The sequence below is a fragment of the Sparus aurata genome, chromosome 11 (assembly GCF_900880675.1).
Source record: "Sparus aurata chromosome 11, fSpaAur1.1, whole genome shotgun sequence".
Taxonomy (NCBI): Eukaryota; Metazoa; Chordata; class Actinopteri; order Spariformes; family Sparidae; genus Sparus; species Sparus aurata.
Window position 1 is genome coordinate 11,919,428 of NC_044197.1, and position 21,427 is coordinate 11,940,854.

A 21,427-nucleotide genomic window follows, 5' to 3' on the forward strand; every position below is an offset into this window, starting at 1 on the left:
GAAATAAAATAGAATTTGTTATTCGGGCGCTGCCCTGACTGCGTCTGGCAACTACTGATACATTGATAGGGTAACAAAAATCACTGTAAAGTCGTCAGGGATCATTCAACTGAGGTTTGTGTCCTTGAAAGCCCCCTGATCAAATACTGAATGTAATGACTTGGAAACATCCATTTCTGTGTGACTCTCATAACTTTGGAGCAAATGGCTGGTTGTCAACTCCTCAGCCTTGATTGCTTCAGTACGCATGGCACCTGTTCAGCCCATAACTGTATAATTCTCTCTTTTATTTACATTATGCTTCTGAAAGAGAACTGGGGGCAATTTAACACAGAGAACCTCTGGTGTTTTCCCTCCTCCCCAATTAGTTCAGACACAGTAAACCCCTGCAGCTGTAAATTGGTACAAATAATGACAATTCATCATCCGGCCCCAGTGCTCACGGCATTATAAGCAAATACTGGGTAATCAGCGCAGCGCAGATTTCCCGTACAAAAGTAAGAGGTAATAAATCAAGAAGCAGACTCCAGTCTCAAACACAATTACCCGTAGAGAAGTGATTTTCTATCTATGCATGAATGCTATGTCATGTCAGCATTGTCAGATTCTTAATAAGAATCATTTTCACAAGCTTAAACGACTAGCTTCTGCGTTAGCAGCCAACTTTAATCCCTAAACACAGAGGAGCCCTGAATATGACTGTGACCCCTCGATTTACAATAATTTATCCCATAAGTGCATAACTACATCTGTTTATCCACACCAAAAAAGCACTTTGCAGTTTACACTCAGATAGATGGCACGGAGACAAGTGCCAGAAATACAAAGTCATCAAGAGGTGGAGGTGAGCATGATCAGTATCTCCGCTGGCATCTATTTCCCGCCTGGCTGGCCTGCCTGCCATGTCACCAGCCATCACTCCAGCCCAGGCTCTTTTCATGCCAAGTGGCTCGACTCGCCGTCGCTCTCACACTCGCTGCCACGTCCAGAGAGGCAGAGATGGGACATATTAGGCCGGCATCACACGCTTCGCATCATCACACACACAGACACTCGCCGAAAAACACACAGAGATTTATGTGTTCCAATCTACATGTGGAAACGGATGAACGCACAGAGATGCAGAAAGAGCGAGGCATGCATATTCACACACTGTCCTCAATCTGCGGATGAATGTGTGTGAGTTGTATTTAAAGGTTAGTCTCTTGGGGACACTGACCTTCAGAAAAATCCTTCTGTTTACCAACATCTCTGCATGGAGAGCAGCTCAAGATCAGAGGAGGGCACAAACAAGAGTATCGCACGTATCAGATAGATTGTGAAAGACGTAAACTCTCATTGTGAATTCTGACTCCGACACTTGTCCTTGTCCTTTTCCAGCCCCTCAAGGTTGAAGCATCATAAGCCTAAATCTGCTGGAGCCTGCTCTAATCCTTCTTGAAGCCTGCAGGCAGTCCATGTCCTTCTCATTGGCTTCATTAAGAGGATCCCTGTCCTTTCTACTTCCCTTTCACTGCCTGCTGCTTGCTCATCAACCAGGCCAATTACAACCAGTTATCTGGAGTCAACGCGTATCTGAGAGGGGTCACGCTGTGCCTTCCCCGTCCCTTCCAGAGGAAAGTGAGAAATGTTATCTACGCGTAAGCGGCGATCCCACTCATGTCGGAGTCAACCACAGCGCTCATCGTGTAACTATATACAAGCACTGAGTTTCTATAGAGATTCATTTCTCAAATGTCTTACGTGATTGGCGAAGTTAGAGTTTCAGGCGGCAATCTAATACTGCCCTCACGGTCCCTTGAGAAAGAATTCTAACTAGCAGCACGAGTCTGCGAGGGAGCAAGTGGAGCGTGGTGCAAATTGAAAGCAATCCTGAGGCCTGCGCGGCGCTGCTGCTGGATTCACATCTATTCATAATTCGTTGCTCGACAGCAACGAGGTGGAGAAGGTTCTGTCTGCGTAATAAACCAGGAAGAGAGGTCTCTGAAAGGCGCTGATGGAAGTGGGCAGATCCGCCTCCCTACTGCTGAAGGTCCCAGGTGAGAGCGGTACTTGTTATGAGCGGGAAGACAGATGGAGCAGATAGCTGGGAGTCAGCGTATTTCACATCATATTAGATCCTACAGCTGTCCATCCGCAATGCTCAAGAGGGAGACCAGCTGACTGAGTCACTGTCGGTCTTACATGAACCGTCAAAAGCCTAATTGGAGACTGTCCAAGCATAGCTAGCAAAGGCTTTTATAGCTCACATGTCGGTTTTTCTCCAATTGGAGCCATTTAAACTCTCGGCCGCATGACCACAAGAGAGTCAAACTGCTCAGTCCTCTAGTGAGTGCACTCACCAAACCAAATGGAAAACACAGGGATAACTACTGAAGCTTAAACCTGAAATAAAGTAATTTTGGACGCAGTGGAACTGAGCTGTGAACACGACATATCACCATTTTAAAGTGATGTAAAACAGATACAGAGTGCTATCATTCATTTTTGATTGTGTATCTGGCCTGATCTGATGGATGACAGGACTATTAACTCCACCTTTAGCTTTGTTTTTTGGTCTCTACCAACTCCCGAATGAAATATTTGTCTCATTAGTTGTAATCTAAAAAATGTTCACAAGCTGGTTGCTAACTTTACCAGTCTTGCTGGTGAAGCAATTTTCCCACCAAAGCAAAAGTTTGTGGCAACACCGATGCTACCTGGTATACTTTATAGAAGAAAAGATGCAAACTATCTGTACAGTGCTGGATTAATTTATTGCTAATGACAACGGAACATTTCCTACTACTGCAGCTTCACAGGACAAACACAAGTTGACTCTTATTTTGAAGCAGGTTAGTCACAGGAAATGCAACCTTTTTAGTGGGTTTAGCGCCGCTATTAATTATTAAAATGCATCTTCAAAGCAAAAAAATGGTAATCAGATCAGTTGTAAATATATCAGGGAGTAGTTTTTTTTTTTAGTTTGTGGGAGTATTTGAACGAGTTCTGATGAAGGGTTGCACCTCCAACTTCTCAGTGACGTAACTCCTTTTTCACTCATTGCCGGCAAACAATTCAGAAGGATCCATCACAAAAGATAGATTTGTTTTTATTACTTATTTAATCATCCATTTAGATAATCTTTTTGTGAGTAGTGGATCTAATACACAAGAAATGTGTCTTTGGTTGTAGCTGCATCTGTGACAAGTTCAAAGAAACAAATCAATTCAGTCGCCATATTTCAAATCAGATCTGAAGCGTGAACATAACCAAAGCTGAAAATGTTAGTCGCTCATGGGACACAGAATGCCTCTAGCTGGTTGATGTTGACAGTTCTGGAGTACAGCTACAGTAATTCAAGACGACTGATGATGACAGACAAGACAGCCCAAAGACCACGCTCGCTAAACTCAACTCAACTGAAATAGACAACGTTATAAGACTTCTAAAAAGTTAAAAGAAGTTCACGAAAGAAGACGAAACATCAGATACAAAAAAACGGACACATTTAAAGGGGATCTGCAGAGGCTTTTCACCTTCAAAGCACATGTTCACAAGTACAGAAGTTCACAGAAATGTCTGCGCTGAAACACGCACAGCTTGTCTACTGACAACACATACTGTAAACTGTGGAGGTGACTTTGGTTGTCAGGGGTGTTGGCTGGCCCTGCAACAGAGTGGCCGCCCATAGTTATGACACCGGAGTGACCTGAAGAGGGGGAGGAAACAGTAAAACTGAAGACGGCGGACGTGGAGGATCTACAAAGGACATTGCCCAATGGATGACACAAGATGAGACAGGGTTATACACTTGCACTTAAAATGTAAAGGAACCGCTTGACATTTTGAGAAATATGTGCATTTGCTTTTTTTCTTCATTTTGCTAGCTTAGCCTTGCACAAAGACTGCAAACAAAGTGAAACAACTATTCTAACTCGATCCAAAGATAACATAGTTGAACCATGAAACTTTGATGTATTACACCTTTTTATTTTATTTGACTGTTTCCTTGTTTCCAGTCCTTATGCTAATCTAACTGGTTGCTGACGTTAGCGTCATTTATATCAAACAGACGTGACAGTAATTTCTGTGATGTGTGGATGGTATAAACATTACTTGAATTCTTATAGTGATTAATTAAAAAAAGGTCCAATAAGTAAGAACTGGCCACCTGTTGAACTCCCACTCCAAACCTATAGGGGGCAGCACATCAACAACCGCTATGTGCTGCTAACTTTAGCTGCCGTTAGCTTCACAGCTTATTTAACCTCTCGTTTAAATGTGTTTAATTTTAAAATTAGGTGTTACTATGTCATTTAAATTTATATATTGTGAATGAATTTCTTTCTGTGGACATTTAATTTGGCAATAGCTTCTATTTATTCACACTGTCTGCAAAAATGTCCCAAAATGTCAAACTTTTCCTTTAAGATCCAAGTCAGAGTGAGGTAGACACTTCACTTTGGTTAAAGATAGCCTGGTAGAAAAAGTAAACACAGGATAAATACACTGCAACTGTACTTTCCTGCAACACGTGCCTCATCAGCTGCTTGCAGATATGCTAATCACATTTTGTGTCAATTGGTCAAGACGCTGAGGTTGCACAATGTGAAATAAGGCATTAAAGCACGTCATGAGTGTACATTTGAAATTTGATGCTGGCTTTTTCGGTCCCTCTCTGCTGTAACATGATGCTGGCTGACATATCTGACCTCTCCTTCACCCCCCTCATCTTCATCTGTCTTCACTGACTCTGAGCTGCACAGGCTGATCGTTTTCACTGGGGGAGCGAAGAATCATGCTGCCGCGTTCTTATCGTGTATCGTGTAATTTCATGTAGTTAGCCGCATTAAATCTCTTCACATCTGAGAAGTTCTGAAAGGCTTTTTCACCATCCAATCTCTCAGCAGCTTAAAACGTCCATCTGCTTTAAAATTAGGGTTCACAACCTCGAGGCCGTTTTACACATGTAGTCTGTCCCTGTGTTAATGGGAGCCGAGATCAATATTCATGGAAATCTGTACCAAGAATTTCCCTCCTCAAGACCAAGTTACATTTCAGTTGAGATGCCTGTATGGATATGATGCTAATGACAGCTGGCTTTTGCCTCTGATCCTCTTCATGTGTTGGCATCTAACTGCTGGACTGTCTCTTGCCTCATCTATGATGGCAGTGCAATGGCAGAGATATCACTGTGTTTTGTAAAACACGTGGTGTATTTTTTGAAACAGTGTGTTCTCGGGATTGTTGGCTTTTAAGAAATGTTGTTTTCTAAAAAATGCATTGTGTTTTTGACATTCACGGCCACTGCCCTTTGTCTGCATTGTACATGTATAGAATATTGTGGAAAAATCATTGGATTATCTGAATTTGAATCTCAAGAAACAAAAACAAAAATGGTGTTTTGAATATGTTTTCGCCTCTTGTTAAAGTATGGAAAGCCGCAGCTGAAAGGCTTTGTCAATGTTGCTTCTTCAAAGACAATTTACACCTGACAAAAAGCTTCAAACTCCGTCACACATTACCATTTTGAAGAGTCGGCTCTCACTTGGCTTTCCTCGTATTTCTATGATGAATACAAACAATATAATCAGAGTTTGAAAAACAAAACACAGATTGCCGAAATGTTTCAGGATACCGAGATCCCTCACAGCTTTGTTCTGACTCTGTTTCCTAAAATGCAGACAAACATTGACTTAGACTCTTCGTTTTGGAATCTCATTACTGACACAAGTGATCTTGCAGCAAAAAAAAAAAAACAATTTCAAAATAAAATAGGCCACATCTGTGATCAAAGTGTTGTGATTCTGAATCAAGGTGATAATAGCTGTATCCACAAGTGTCCCTGACGAATAACGATCCCTGTCTGACACACATGCAGCCAGCACAGTGGCCTGCCTGGGATTACAGCATAATGACATCCTGATGAAATGTACTGGGCCATCCAGCTCTGTCTATGTTATGGTCTGCTGTCCATATTTCAGCTGAGCCTGTTTGTATGTCCTACTTCACTGTCCCACCCTCTAATCCTGTGCCGTTGGGAACTGCCACACTGCCCGGTCCACTTCCCCTTCTCTTCTCTACTCAGCTTTAATCTCGCTGCAGCCCAAGACAGCGAGCTCGGAATTGGGGACGGCTGACTGTCGCAAACAGCCTCGGCTAAAAATGCGACCACATTTGCAAGAAGCAAACCAGTGGGACGAACGGAAACGCTGGAATCTCTTTATTTTCTAAAGAAACTCACAGCCTTCACATCAATGAGGGGAGTAGTAAAACGGTCTAATCCCGCTCTGTGTCTGCATGCTCATGTGCATGCCTTCCTTTTCGCCGCTCTGAGCCTAATAATGTGAGAATAGCGAGGTCTGGGATTGAGGCGTAATTATCCAAGAGTGTTAATTACAGGAAGAATTCCGAGGCAATTATAGGATCTCAAGCAACAACGCTGGCACTGAATCTGCTCGCACGGCGCGCAGACACAGAAACAGTCTCACGGCACACCACAGCAGCTAATTGTTGATTAATCTTCAGTCATCAATATCACGTTCAGTGCTGTGCATTCACAGAAAATGACTGCGAGAAACCTGCGGAGATAATCATTCATTTGTAAAAACCGTTAATGTGCTCGTTCCCTCATTTTCCCTTTTGTGCTGCTTAAATAATGAGGCATGTTTGTTTATAGCTATGAGCAGAAATTGGAGAAGTAGTAGCTCTCGTATCTGTGCCATGTCTTCTGAGAGATTAGCTAATGAAACAATGAGCTCATTGTTAAAAGAAGTCAAGCGCTTGAGAAGAGGAGGCAGTGGGCAGGGGCGAGGAGCGCGCACAAAGGTGCCGACCAATAAATATACAAAGGAGTCGACAAAATAAGGAAAAATTACCAAAGGAAATGGAAATGCCTTCAAGCACTTATCAGACGCACAAAAAAAGTTATAAATAGAAGCAAAAGAAGAATGACAGATGAAAACAGAAAGCAGAGATGTGAGATGGCTTAGGGAAGGTGATGAGGGATTATACATTTTGACAGAGCCATGGAAGGAAGAGAGCCTTAGAAATGGATTTGTGGAAAGTGAGGCACTTCAGAGGAACATAGACTGTAACCGTGTGTGTGTGTGTGTGTGTGTGTCCTTGGATGGGTGGTTGACAGCCACACTCTCTTTTATCTTTCTGGCGTAATCTCAACTCGAGAGAGAAAGAGAGATTCCATCAACGAGTGTGCTGCTGCTGTCCGCGCAACAACTTTGATTAATAGGCGCGCCTAATAAAGGACATGCAAGCTGACCGTAAAAGAAAAAAAAAAATCACACATGCACACATAAATTGTCCTAAACGCATAAAAACTGACACACATGCACAGTCTCAGCTGACGCTCCACAGGGAGTTAAAAGTGAACCTTGGCGAGTGACACAGGTTGTCAGCGTCTGTGAGGAAGGAAGGCTTAGTGAAAGAAAACATAGGGAAGGTGGAGGAAGGAGGAGCTGGAGCAGATTTAGGATGAAGAGAGGGAGGAGATGGCGACTCAGCTGCATTCCCCAATGGCCTACAAGAGGAGGAGAGGGATGAGGAGGCACATGCTCCCTCTGCTCTTCACAGAGTCATCTCAGATGTTCAGTCTCTGAATTAAAGGAGAAACGCCAGAAGAACTTCAGGCAAACAAGAGTAGACGATGGGCAATAAGTGTCCTTGAAGGGGATCACCACACCATCTGACCAACCAAGTCTGAGGCGGAGCACAACACCATGGCCAGCGAAGGGGCCTCTTTAACGTCTCTAGGTACAGCTATGGGCACAGAATAATTGGGCCCTGCCAGCACTTCATACATAGATCTGTTCTGACATCACACAGGAACCCAGCATCGGATGTAGTGGGATGAAACAGCATGCTGGATGGAGTAAGAAACACACACTGCACCGCACCAGAAGAAAAAAAAAAAGGAAAGCCTCGTCCATGCAAACAGACACAACCACAGCTACATCCTGGTGCACAAATTATTCAAGGGCTCTTTTGAAACTGTTTACTGTGACACCCAGGCGCTGCCTTCCCCACACCAAGTCAGTCGAGAGATCCAATGAAAGTGGTTCTGATGAGACGCCTCAACGTGAGACAAAAGCCAGAGGCAGCAGGAGGGTAAAAAGAATTCTTTGAAAGAAAGCCACGGGTGTACACTATATGGGACAGAGGCATAAAGAAAGCTGGCAGGGTTGCCTTTGAAAGCGATGAGGCGGTTCTGACAGCGCGCTGTAATACAGGCCGACTGTCGTTGCAGATCGAGGCGATCACTGATTCTGTGATCAATGTTTCTCGAAGAAAAAAAAATCAAGAAAGGATGAATAATTCATCCCTAACCAGTGACAGGCTTGTGAAGACGAGTGGAGCCTCATGCAACGCTGTCTCAACGCCTCTTTACCGGCTCCCATGATAAATTCATAACGTTCCCCTGATGTCCAGAAGCGGATCATCCTCTTTACCTCAAAGTGTGGCAAATGGCACAAATCAGGAAGTACACCTGTCAAACAGAAGGGATATGACAGGAGGGCGGTAAATAGACCCAGACGTGTTTATGTACATATGCGTGCCCACAGTGGCACGCAGCGATATTCATAGACATGTAGATCCACAGATTGTGATCTATTCTGACAAACACAACCCTTTATTTTCAGTCACAGCATGCAACCCGCCCCCACATATAAAAATGGGTCGAGAACAAAGACTATTCCAGCTACTTTGCGAGCAGAGTATAGCCTCTATAATGCCCCAAACAACAGAATGGAAACTCGCCACAGATGCGGGTCGGTTCAAAGTAAGAATCCTCCGCAGACTACGTTTGATCAAACACTTCTGACAGGCAAACCCAATCTGTATGTTCCCAAACACACAGAGAGACGGAGAGAGGAAGATGAGAGGAAGAAGGCGAGGGAGGAAGAGGAACCACAGTCTGTTGAACACAATCTCATCACACCCATCTGTCATGCTTACATATGGACTCATACAGCTGCAGAGTTATTGGTTGAAATGATGCAAAAACAAAGCAGAAGAGAGGATTTTTCTTGCAGGCTTTGATAGTGTTTTCAAACTGGAAAAAGGCTTTTGCCTAAAAGAAATTTGTTGTGCGCTCTTTGGGGCTGCATGAAAAGACCACTTCTCAAACGCCATGTACACAAACACATCAAAAACGCCTCCAGATTTTAGTCCCGCGATCTCAAACCAAACTTACACAATTAGATTTCCTCTATAATTCTCTGAAATTGAAATCATTACCGACATCATCTTTAATTTTCATCAACTGCCAAGTTCGTTATTTTTTTTTTTTGGTACATATCAAACAAAGGGAGATACCCAGCATGTGAAATCATGTCCGTTTCTCATCAAAACTAAAAGGTCACTTAAAAAAAGCATCCCAGCTCAAATTAAGATCTCCATAATGAAGTCATGTGTTACACGTTTTGTCAGCAGGCAGATGGTCTTAACACCTTCAAGCCACAAGCTCAAAAGCACTAATGAACACAGTTATTATAACGGGACAGGACTGACCTCGGTGGACCTCCGTATCATTAGTGAGTATATTAGGGGGGAAAGAATGTAATCCCTCTGGTGATCAAAATCTGAAATGATTATGCAAATTATCTCCAGCATGCAATTAGCTTGTAGCAGTTAGCTAGTCAGAGTTAAGCAGCAGCCTCATGTAAGCCCATCAGCTGTTGCTGGAGAAAACAAGTAGCGCAACAGTCGGCCGAACATGTGTGACTAATAGGAGAAATCATCCCGCACAGAACACACTGCGATGACTGCAATTATTTTTTTACACTCTGGTGTTTTTACGTGTCAAACAAACAAGATGATATGTATCAGTTAGTGAGCATAAGAGCTGCTGTCAGGCAGATTTTTTTATATTTTTGGAAAGAGGAAGGCAAGCGTTTCCCTGTTTTTACTAAGATAAGCTAAATTAACCTGCTGCTGGCTGTAGCTTAAAGTTCCCTGGCAGAGTGAAATGTTATATCTGCATATTTACATGATTCCTGTAGAACAGTAAGCCAGGGAGGGACTTTTAGTGGATATTGATTGGTGTTTGCAGTTTTCTGTATTTTCACTTGTTTCGTATGTGCATCGCTGTCCCGCCATTAGGTTGGTGGGAATACAGGGAATACAGCATGGAAGTTGTCTTCTTGTCCATGTTTTTTTGACCTCCTTAGCTGAGTCAGCTATTAAGACTGCTAGTGGCACGGCTAACCGAGCTAACTTGCTAAGAGCTACAGTTGTCAGCAGTTAGTGGCTACTTTAGCAACAAGTAAAGCTCTCTGTTCATGAGAAAAACACCGTTAATCACCTAGTGTTGAGGCAGAGCAGCTGGAGGTCGTCAAGGGGAAAACCATAGAATATGTGAAAATGATCCAGTTTCACACGACTCAGTGAATTAAGTTATTGAGTTGCATCTTTAGTGAAAACTGGTTATGAAAGCATCATAAACATTAGAGAAAGCGTTTGATTGGTGGTTGAGTCGCCAGCTTTTTTTGTCATTGTCAGATGCTAGTGTATAAGGTGACCATCAGACATATGTAATAATAAAAACAACACTTCTAACATCTAATTTTATTTAAAAAAACGTAAGTATTCACCATACAGACATGAGTGATACTAAATATTCCTCTCATCTAATTCCAGAAAACAAACAAATGAGCCGTTATCTGGTTAATGGTGAAGTATTGCTCTGAACAGCAAAGATCGCTGACTTGGAATGACACCTGGACGGGGTCTAAATCCCAGCTCTCGCCCTCCTGTTTCATGCCTCTTTTCTTCCGCGAAACAAACAAGCCACAAAGCACACATCCAAGCTTTGCACAGAGGACAGAAATGCAGCACATCAAGCGACAAACACACAGGGTAGATCAAGCGAAGACAAACTGAGAGAGCAGCCTGACTGAGCAGTTCTCAGTTCTACTGATCTCCACTTCAGGAAAATGATGTGATCAACTGATTATCTGATTTACGCTCAATGGCTGAGTAATTCATAAAAGGCAGCTTTGGTTCTCACGGTGTGATCCACAGAGTAGAGACAGAGGGGCGTTTGGGGTTACGGACTGATATGAAGATGCAAAAAGGCATGAATGTTTTAATCTTCATTTATACTGACGGCTCACTGGGACATTTAAAATAGGTCCGCGAGGTTCAAAGACCAATTTCTTAATGAGAGTAGAGGAAAAAGCAAGGCAGACATCACTTGAGAGGGCTCCGTAAACAAAACACACGGATGTAGATCTTGTGAGGACAACTAATCACATTAATCTCGATCTAAATGCATCATCATCACCCCGCGCACGGCCGACTGACTGCTTCGGCGCTCAGCTGAGTGGAACACGCTGTTAACCGCTGTGGACTACGGGACTCATTTGATGAATGATTAATTAATCCAGCGCTTAATACCCTTGCACAGAGTTAAGTGCGTCTGACCACACCCACACGTAAAGTTCTCATTAGAGCCGGAGTCATTAGTAGGTTCAGGACTGAGGGGACATTATGACAGAAAAATGCGTCAAGCACTTAGGAATCAATTAGGAGAGGCTAGTATTGTGTTGTGTGTGTGTGTGTGTGTGTGTGTGTGTGTGTGAGCGCACAGTTACGGGCACCAAACTTAATTAGGTATTTTAATCAAATCCCAGAATGTTCCTTTTTCTGAAGGCCACGAAGGAGTTCGATGTTTCAGGGCTGAGGTGAAGAAAAAAAATGGTGAAGCGCACACTGCATGTCATACGTTCATCTAATCTTTTTTCTTACAAGTACATAATTGAAGAGAGCTGATTAAAGAGCTATCTCACGCGCGGGGCCCATGGCGAGATGGCATGAAAGATGTGTGTAACATGAGCCGGCCCACAGGACGCAGCTGGTTCTTCATGGCGGTTCAAAGTGCAGAATGCAGAGTCTGCACGGCTCAGCTGCTGCAAATGTAGTTAATAACAGAGCTGGAAGGACTGATAGGATTGCAGGCATGAAGTAATAATATCTCTGGAATCTACCACTGGACTATAGGAAGTAAACAAGTGATTGAACGTTCGTCTAAATTTACAATTTTAGCCACAAGTTCAATCGAAGCACTTAGGCATTCGTTTTTTAAAACATGAGCCACAGTTTTGACAGAATGTAAGCCCACTTAATGGTGTGAGGGTTATGGATGAAATAGATAAATTAGTGGTTTTAAAAACATAAAGCCAAAGAATCCCCAATGGAGAGGGAGACGACAAACAGCTCCCCAACAACCAGGTGCCCTTTAGTGCTCGGTGATTATACCTTTCAAAGTACTGAAGACAGGAAAGGTCACATCTAATTTAATCATGGTGTATAGATTTTGCTGAAGCCGCTTCAAGACTTTGAAGACAGTTTGTTATTTTTAATGCATTAAGATAGTGACTATAAACTCTGGATGCTGCAGGGATCACCTGGGCTGAAGAGAGATGTGCTGCATGTAACGGATACACTGCGGTACAAATGCCCTTTCCTCTCGTTATCTGCCTCCTCTCGCTTCCAGTTCAATAGGCGATCACAGCGAGCGATGCCACTGCATGAATACTGTCTGTATCTAAAGCTTAGAGTAGTGGTGACATGGCAGGAAAGTTCCCTGGAGGTTTACTGAGTTTGTTAAGTCCTGTTGAGTCATGAACACGGCTTTTTGGAAGACCGTATTTTAGTGTTTTTTTGGGGACTGTTTCAGCTTTGGAGAAGACGTATGATTGAACGATCAACATCTGCTGATATTGATCATCATCAGTTTGAATCATCCCTTTTGTAAATTGATTATTTCCTATAAATTCCGATGGATAATCCAAAATGATGTATAAGAATTATACATAATACATAACTGTTATTGTGACCTAGATATATAAAGGATTTTTGGGGTTGATGCTGACACTCGACATTAGGGAGGGAAAAATTCTGATATCGATATACAGTGTGGCACGATACACAAACATGTTTTGCAATGATCCCTAATATGTGGTTACCAAACACTTGTGACAAAGAACTGTAATGGTGGCAGGATTTTGCTTTTTCAGTTTTACAATAAACGTTATTGTTTAAAATCAGTTGCAACATGTACAGTAATATCAGCAAACCAATATATCAGTCTGGCTCTGCCTAGTTACCAAACATTACATCTTTGGTTTAAGTTAGCTGTACTAATTTATTATCAGTGTGATTGAAATGTACACAACAAAAATATTTTGGACTGCGACAAGATTCCATTTTTTACTATTATTTCTTAATGAGTTATTATTTCACTGTTGTTTACATCTATTTAAGTATTAAAGCTGCTGTGAGGGACGCATTTTGACTTAAATAAGTTTTTATATAATTGTATATTCCATCAGCAATCAATGAGTGTTCGGTCAGCTACCCACATCTCTGTCCACGTCTGGTATCCCCGTCCACTTTATCCAATCAGGACAGAGAACGCCACACAGAGGTGGTCGTGTCTGCTGGGGGGAACACACAGAGAGCAGGTTCTGGTCCAACACCAGCAATGGCACCAGGCCAAGCGATGAAAAACGTTTGAAGAGAACAAAGAGGCAAAGAGAGCTGCCTCGAAGAAAAAGAAAGGAGTTGTGCAATTGTGGCGACGTAGCGAAGAGGGAAAGGATCGCTAACTGCAAAACGGACAGGAAGTTAGCTAAAACGTTGACAACGCTTACAGGTGCTTTAATTATCATTGTTTATGTGCAATATTTAAGTTACTTCTGCATGACTCTTTGTCTCTGAGTAACTTGATTTCCTCTTCCGTGGTTTACAGGGGAAGGTTGTGAATGTAAACATAGTAGCATGTGAGGCAGCAGAGCTGAGTGTCTCATGTGAACCCTCAGAGGGAGAAGACGGACATTCTGTTTTGCTTCGTTTGTGTTGATTGAAATAGATTATTCATTAGAATCTGTAGCCCACTTCAGTCGAAATCAGTCATTTAACTACTGGAGTCAGCACTAACAAGGTGTATAAACCTTGGCCTCGCGTTTAGATCATGTCTGATGCTGGTAGGGATGGCACCTCCCTGTGAGAGCGCAGACAGGGGCCTCAAACTCCATTTTTCCTCCGCAATCTCAGTCATGATGGTCGATCCACACTGGGCAGGATTGTTTTATGGCTGGCCAGTCGCAGCGCTTCGAGCTGCCAGTAGCAATAGAAATACATAAAATGAAATGAGCCGTAGAGAGCAACAAGTATATAAACTCCTCAAATACCCCGCGCTTCATCTCATAACACAACTCGGCAGCGGGAGACATTTTTGCTGTCTGTTACACTCAAACACACACCGCTTCCAACACCACCAATCACTCCCGAAAGGTTTTAATTGTTGATCTTTCAAATAGATATGAAGCAAAAGATGCAGTGAAGCCTCTGAACTGCTCTTAAGTGTGGATGCACTGCCTACCCACGCTCATGAGATCCCTTGGCTTCCCTTTTTAGTACTTACGTAACACTACGGCCACCTCATCACACATTCTTTCATCCAGAGACCTCGGAAAAAAACATAAAATATGCAGCATCCAAAAAGCAAAAAAACTGTTTATCTCACCCCTCCGCTTCCTCTCTGTATCTCATCTGTGCCGTGGCCTCAGTCTTCCTGAGCCAGTCCAGTAAAAGTCGCACAGGGCCTATCACCGGCTTAAATGGGCCAATTTTGTTGAGGGGTGGCTTCTACAAACATCGAGAAAGAATGAACTTGGGGAAAGCATTCAGAAACCGAAAGAAATGGATTAGAAAAGCCTATGAAAGCCATCCTGGCGCCTGTGCTGGATGATACTGTAGCATTACGGCAGTGCGTGTACTCAGTCTTACAATGTATAAATAGACTCCGCAACTGGAAATTTATGGGAGCTAATATAGTTCTAAATTATGGACAAATACATTTTCTCAGAGAGCACTGGCATAAATTGCATCATCTTCAAAAAGCAAAAACATATTCAGCGAGGATATATTGACTCCTCAACATCAGAGCAGTTTCATTGCTCTGCTGTGCTCCCGTTGATGGATCGCTTTGGCTTTGATCCTGTTGGTTTCATAAAAAACATAACAAAAGCCCTGTAGTTGCCCGTGGCTCCATTAGAGTCTTCTAAATAAATGACACTACGGTGACAAACTGCAGTGTGCAGCGCTTCATGACTGCACTGCCTTACTAATTTGTTGAGAGCCTCAGCCTAATTTTCACAGGTCAACGGCACGATTTGAATAATAACTCTTATATTAAGCCCTGGAAAAACATACTTGAGTCTAATTTCACTAAGTAATACTAAATTACTTTTTTGCAGATTGAGGTCCTTTTTTTCTCAAAAGGCAGTGATTGCGAATGAGAGGTGCTTGAACCAGACGGTGTACTTCGGCAGCTGCCGGGGGTTAAGATTGTGAAAAACCAGTGCTGGAAGGTAACGAGGTCAGCCAGCCTCCGTCGTCCCCACAAATGTCAAATGAAGCAGTCATGTTTGTAAATAAATGGCTTGAAAGGCCCAGATGCTCTGTAAGCCCTGCATTAAGGATACAACCCAATCTGAACGTCTGTAAGGGCATTACAGGGTCGACTACTGCAGTGCCCTGGGATTAAGATTGTGGAGTGGCTCAGATTATTGGATTAAACAACAACTGTGATGAGATTAAAAATGTATACATCGCCGTTTTGAGTTAGCTATATATGTTGTCATGTTCCAACTGAGTACATGAAAACTAGGCTAGTTAGCAAGCAGTCAGAGAAGCAGTTCCCTCAAAGTAATGGGGTTTGAATAAGTAAAACTAACGGTTGAAATTGTTTGTTAAATTAGTTAGCTGAATAAGTGGTTGAAATACTTATCTTAACGTAATGGATAGGCTAAATTGAAGAAGGCTAGTTAGCTTTAAAGTCATTGATAAATGGTTAGACGGCTAAAAGTAGTCTAATGGGTAAATGGTTTAAATGGTTAGCTGAAATTGGCTTAAACAAATAAACAGTGGCTGTTTGCTTAAAGCAATGGTTGAAATACTTAGCTAAACGCAATGAATGGTTAAAATAGGCTAGCTGGCTTAAAGTAGGCCTACTTGATACAGGCCAGTGGTTGAAATAGCTGATATTGTTAGCTAAAAGCAATGGATTAATGGTGGAAATAGTTAGGCAAAATAGTTAGCTAGAAAAAAATGTTGTAATACTCAACTAAACGTAATGAATAGGCTCAATTTAAGTAGGCTAGCTGGCCAAAAGTCATTGGTAAATTGTTCAAATAGCTAAAAGTAGCCTAATGAATAAATGGTTGAAATTTTTTGCTAAAAGTAATAGATAAAGAGTTGGTAGTTGGCTTAAAATAATAGATTATTGTTTGAAACAGTTAGCTGCATTGGTTAGCCAGCGTCCTAGTTGATATAGCGGAAACTGTTAGTGAAAACAATGGCTAGATTGTTGAAATAACTAGAAGAAGCCAAATGTATGAATGGTTGAATATCAGCTGAAAGTGACACATTAATTGGTTGATATTTTAGAGCAATCAAAGTTTGAAATCGCTACAACTTCTGGTAAAAAGTTGTAGTGATAGAAGGGCGAACCTAAACCAACATAACCGCTGAAAACTGTATCATAAAATCGTGTATAATCAACTTTTATTTTTAAAATTCAAATGAACTTGTTTTTCACGTGGCCAGCTGTGTCGATGAGGACTTCATCTTACAGGCCGTTGTCACTCCCTCTGACGAAAAAGAGGGAAAAGCACTGCTCTGAGGTAACGAGGTCAGCCAGCCTCTATTGTCACCACATCCAATGAAGCAATCGTGTTTGTAAATAAGTGACTTGTAAGGCCCAGATGCTCTCTAAGCTCTGCATTAAGGTTACAACCCAATCTGACCATCTATAATGGCATTACAGTAGCCGGTGAGTGGGAGGACGGCCAGTACATGCGGGCTGATGATCGTTCCAGCTGGACATCTTTACGGCGACAGCTGACATCAGCGCGCCTGCAGGTATCAGACGGCCTCTCACAGGGGCACTCTCTCCCTTTTTCCTCCTGCGCTCCTTTACCACCTCATACCTCCTTCCTCTCCTCTTCCCTCCTCTCTCCCCGTAAGAGCAGCGATGCCCTCATCTTGCTGACAGCGGACGCATCTCTGCTTTACTGCCCTCGTAAATACTCCGGAGTTGAAAACAATGAGGCCGGGCATTGGCAGTGTTAAGCTGAGGTAATGTCACTATTGAGCACGGCTGACAGCTTTATGTGCAGCAGAAAGGATCAAAATGAGAAGGTAAGTGTAGGCGTCGTAATGGACAAGACTAACAGGCCTGATTCAACAATGCACTCCGAGGACCACATAGGCCTGTCAGCAGACATTTCATTACTGACACATAAATCTGCCAAACAGGGAGGCTAAGTGGCACCTCGGGTACCATTAAGTGCTGTTGTATAATTGCGTTCACTTCAGTGCTGGTTCTATCTTGATTTTTAGACATTAACGGCTGCTGTGCTCTCACCAAGCAGGTTTGAATCCATGAGACCACAACGGCATGTGGTCTGAGACAACTAATATGCAATCCCTCGCTTAATATAGATCTGATGATGATGAGCACATATATATCCATATTAGGGCTGTGCGATATGATAAGATCTACAGTCTTGGCGATACATCTTGTGATAAACAAATATTAGCTGGGTCTAGCAGCTTACGTCTGCTAAATGTAAATGTAAATTAAAACATGGTCCATGTATCCAGGGCTCCATCTGATAGGACTCCAGACCAACTTTTCTACTCTGGTTGCACTGGTGCGCCTCATTTAGGTGACCAAGCACATAATTTAATGCTCTTAACACATTAGAAAAATTGTTGTACAAGTGTTGTTTCTTCATTGAAATTACAGTTCACCCAACAAGAAACTGTGAGAATCTCAAAGAATATTTACAGGCTGCTTGTTTTTTTTTTATTCTTTCATTTTTTAATATTTTTTTTATATCAGAACTGCTTAATTTCAGGCGCACCGGTGTGACCAATGAAAATGTCCGACCAAAACAGTGACACCCTGGAGCCTGGACTAAATTTTAAAAAAGAAATTTCAATCTCGGTCGTGGTCATATTGCTGCCATGATAACAATGTGATTAATCATCTCACGCGCACCGATGAAAGATTTTTCGATTCAGTTGCGTACGGGCGCTTAAACATGACAAAAGGAGCTGGGGATTGAATTGAACCAACCCTGAAATTAATGGACGACCCGCTCCTCTTCCTGAACAACATCTGCTCCAAAAGAACTACATCTAGATCCATCTAGGTCCCCATGAGACGCATTTTTTTTTGTGAAACCCTCAGTCTGCCATGAGATTTTATTTACACAAATGTACCGTCGGTGAAAAATTCAAATTGAGATTGGTGTAACACTGAACATCCAGCGGTGACATTGGCACACATCTCCAAGGGTGTGAGTGCCCCATGAACGAGTGTCTTAAACAGGTACCTCTGTTGCATGTTGCTCTCTACCCTCCTTTCCCGTAAATTTCTCCTGTTAACTTTCTAATAAAGGCACAGAATGCTCTAAAAGAAACACCCATCACTGTTGTGGACATCATTAAGAGCACAGCAAGTGTGTAACCATTTTTCAACTGCATCTCAGTTATAGTTTCCCTTTGTTGCATGTTTTTGTAGGTATTGTGACCAAAAAAATACTCTTAGGACAGACGAGGAACGAGATCACAGCAAAACTGCATTCAGACCTTACTTATTCGTAGATCTGCACTAAGAGCGGAACAGAGCCACAATAAAGGCGTCGAAACAGAGCAGGGAGAGGGCTGAGCAAACACTCAGGTTTAGATGTGTCACACCGACGACAGGCACCGAGCGCCTCACGCTGAGATGACTGCAGGGATCGACCAAAGGCTGCCTTCTCCTTTATACCCCATGTTTAGATCATTAAAAACCTAATTGAGAAGTGGTGACCATGGACAAACACACACACACACACACACACACACAGACACACACATAGTGGCTGTGCTTGCATGGATACACAAACACACTATCTCAAGGATGACAATAGAAAAAAAAAGCACAGCCCAGCGTGAGAAATAATGAGTCCCGGTGTCCGTCTGAGTTAGAGAGCAAATCGATCAGCCGGGACTGCACCATAACAGTGTGAGAGGAGGCTGAGGGGGATAAACTAGTGTCACAGTGATCACAGGGAGAATCTCTCGCTCATCAGGTCATCTGCTTAAAGAATACAAGACAGAGAGCAAACTGGATGAAAGGCAGTGGAGGGGGAAGGAACACACGAGAAAAAGGTTAACGCCAATGTGGGTCACAGCGAGGTGTGTAAAAGTGTCAGGCGAGCAGATCCAGTGGACCACCGGATCAGTGTGTGTGTGTGTGTGTGTGTGTGTGTGTGTGTGTGTGTGGTGGGAAGTTGGGCTCACCCAGGACTAGAACTTGCACAGTGCTCCCTCCACATCTGCAAGGTGCTCTGCTCACCGGTGGCCGTCTGCTCTTCCTGGCTCTGTGCAGAATTGTGTTGCTCCTCAAGCCTCTCCAGCCAATGAGCTTCCTCCTCTTCCTCCTCCTCCTTTTCTTCTTCTTCCTCCTCTTCCAGCAGCAGCAGGAGTAGCAGGAGCGGCAACAGCAGCAGCAGCTGGACTGGACCGCATTCACTCACCTCTCCTCTCCTCCTCCTCTCTGTCTCTGCTGCTGAATTATCTTCCGCCTCCTGAATGGAGTCCCGGGCTCTCCGCTCCCCTCTCCTCCTCCTCCGTGCTAGACGGGCACAAGGAGCTCCTCTCCCAGCGGGCTCCCAGCTTTGTGTCTCGGAGAAGCGGTGAGGGCTGCCACCGGCGGCGGCAGGCAGCTCGAACTGATGGTGCTCTCGTTATTGGATGGCATGTGTATGAGTGTCCAGGCATTTGTGTGTGAGAGTGTGTGTGTGATGTGGAGCGTGGTGTGTGTCAGTGTGTGTGTGTGTGTGTTTTTGAAAGAGGACCCGGCTGCTGCTCATTGGGGCTCATCTGCACTGTTGCCTCGCGCTCTCTCTCTCTCTCTCTCTCTCTCTCTCTCTCTGTCTCTCTCTCTCTCTCTCCTGCACGGGCTGTTTCTGTGCTGCATTCACGTCCTGTTGGGAAAACAGCCAGTCGACTTTCTCTCCCTACAAAAAAAAAAAAATCAGCCTTCAGGTGGCAGGGCTATACACTCACACCACTCCGCAGGGACACACTGTATGGAATAATCCACAAGTTGTATAAATAAGACACACTAGAATACACATATGGACAAATATGTAAATGAATTCAGTATTTATACAATCATTGGTAGCTGTTTTACCCTTTTTACCTGAGTTCCTCCCCATTTATTCTTTTTCTGATATCCTAAGTCAAACAAGAATTCAGCCTTTTTTATAAAGGCTAATATTTTTTCCACAAACATTTTCATTTCAGATGCTAACAGGCAATTCCTTGTTGACTTTAGCCTGCTAACTCCTTTTTAATCATTTATGAATTTACTCCTCAATCGGTGGTTTATTTATTTATTTATTTAACCGTCTTTCATTGATTTTTGGCCACCTGTGGCGAGCAACAAGCAATAAAGCCGGACTTACATATTGATGATGTGGTTAGCAAACTGTTGTTTATTGTAACAGCACGTCAAGTTGTGTGGAGTTCAGTATTTCTTTTCGTTTGAGGTCTGCAATCATCTCAATGAACTCCTGGGGGTGATTTTCGGCTGGTTATATGGTTGAGATAGCTGAAGTCTAAGCTGAAATAGTTAGCTAAAAGTATGCTAATTTGTAAATGGTTTATAGTTTACTAGATAAATGGTTGATAAGCTAGATAGCTCAGAAAGTAAATAAATAATTAAATGTGTGATAATTAGCTTTAAGAAGCCTAATGGATAAATGGTTGTTAGCTAGAGGAAAGTAGCTAATGGGTAGGTTGACAGCTAGCTTTGAAGTAATGAATAAATGGACTAATGGATGATGGTTAGCTTAAATAATATGCCTAGATGAATGTTTGATAGCCTCTTTAATAGTCATTGATAAATGATTGGAATACTAAGCTTAAAAGTAGGCTAACTGATAGATGGTTGATAAGCTAGATAGCTAAGAAAGTGAATAAATAATTAAATATGTGATCATTTGCTTTAAGAAGCCTAATGGATAAATGGTTGTTAGCTAGAGGAAAGTAGCTAATGGATAGGTTGACAGCTAGCTTCAAAGTAATGAATAAATGGACTAATGGATGATAGTTAGCTTAAATAATATGCCTAGATGAATGTTTGATAGCCTCTTTAATAGTCATTGAAAAATGATTGGAATACTAAGCTTAAAAGTAGGCTAATTGATAAATGATTGATAGTCATTTTAAATGAATTAATAAATGGTTGACGGGTAACTTAAAGTATTGGATAAATGGTTGATAAGCTTAAGATAGCCTAATAGATAAAGTCTTATTTAGCTAGCAACTGCTGTTTTAGGACACATAAGCCCTTCATAGT

The 21,427-nt window shown here is 42.6% G+C and overlaps 1 protein-coding gene across 1 annotated transcript in view; it reads right to left on the reverse strand.

The window, feature by feature from the left end:
- lingo3a (leucine rich repeat and Ig domain containing 3a) overlaps nt 1-19,966 on the reverse strand; it is a 40,329-nt gene extending 20,363 nt beyond the window's left edge. The window contains exon 1 of the mRNA XM_030433881.1: nt 19,363-19,966. The gene's annotated coding sequence lies outside the window, so the exon portion shown is untranslated. The remainder of the gene's footprint in view (nt 1-19,362) is intronic.
- Between the last annotated feature and the right edge of the window lie 1,461 nt (nt 19,967-21,427).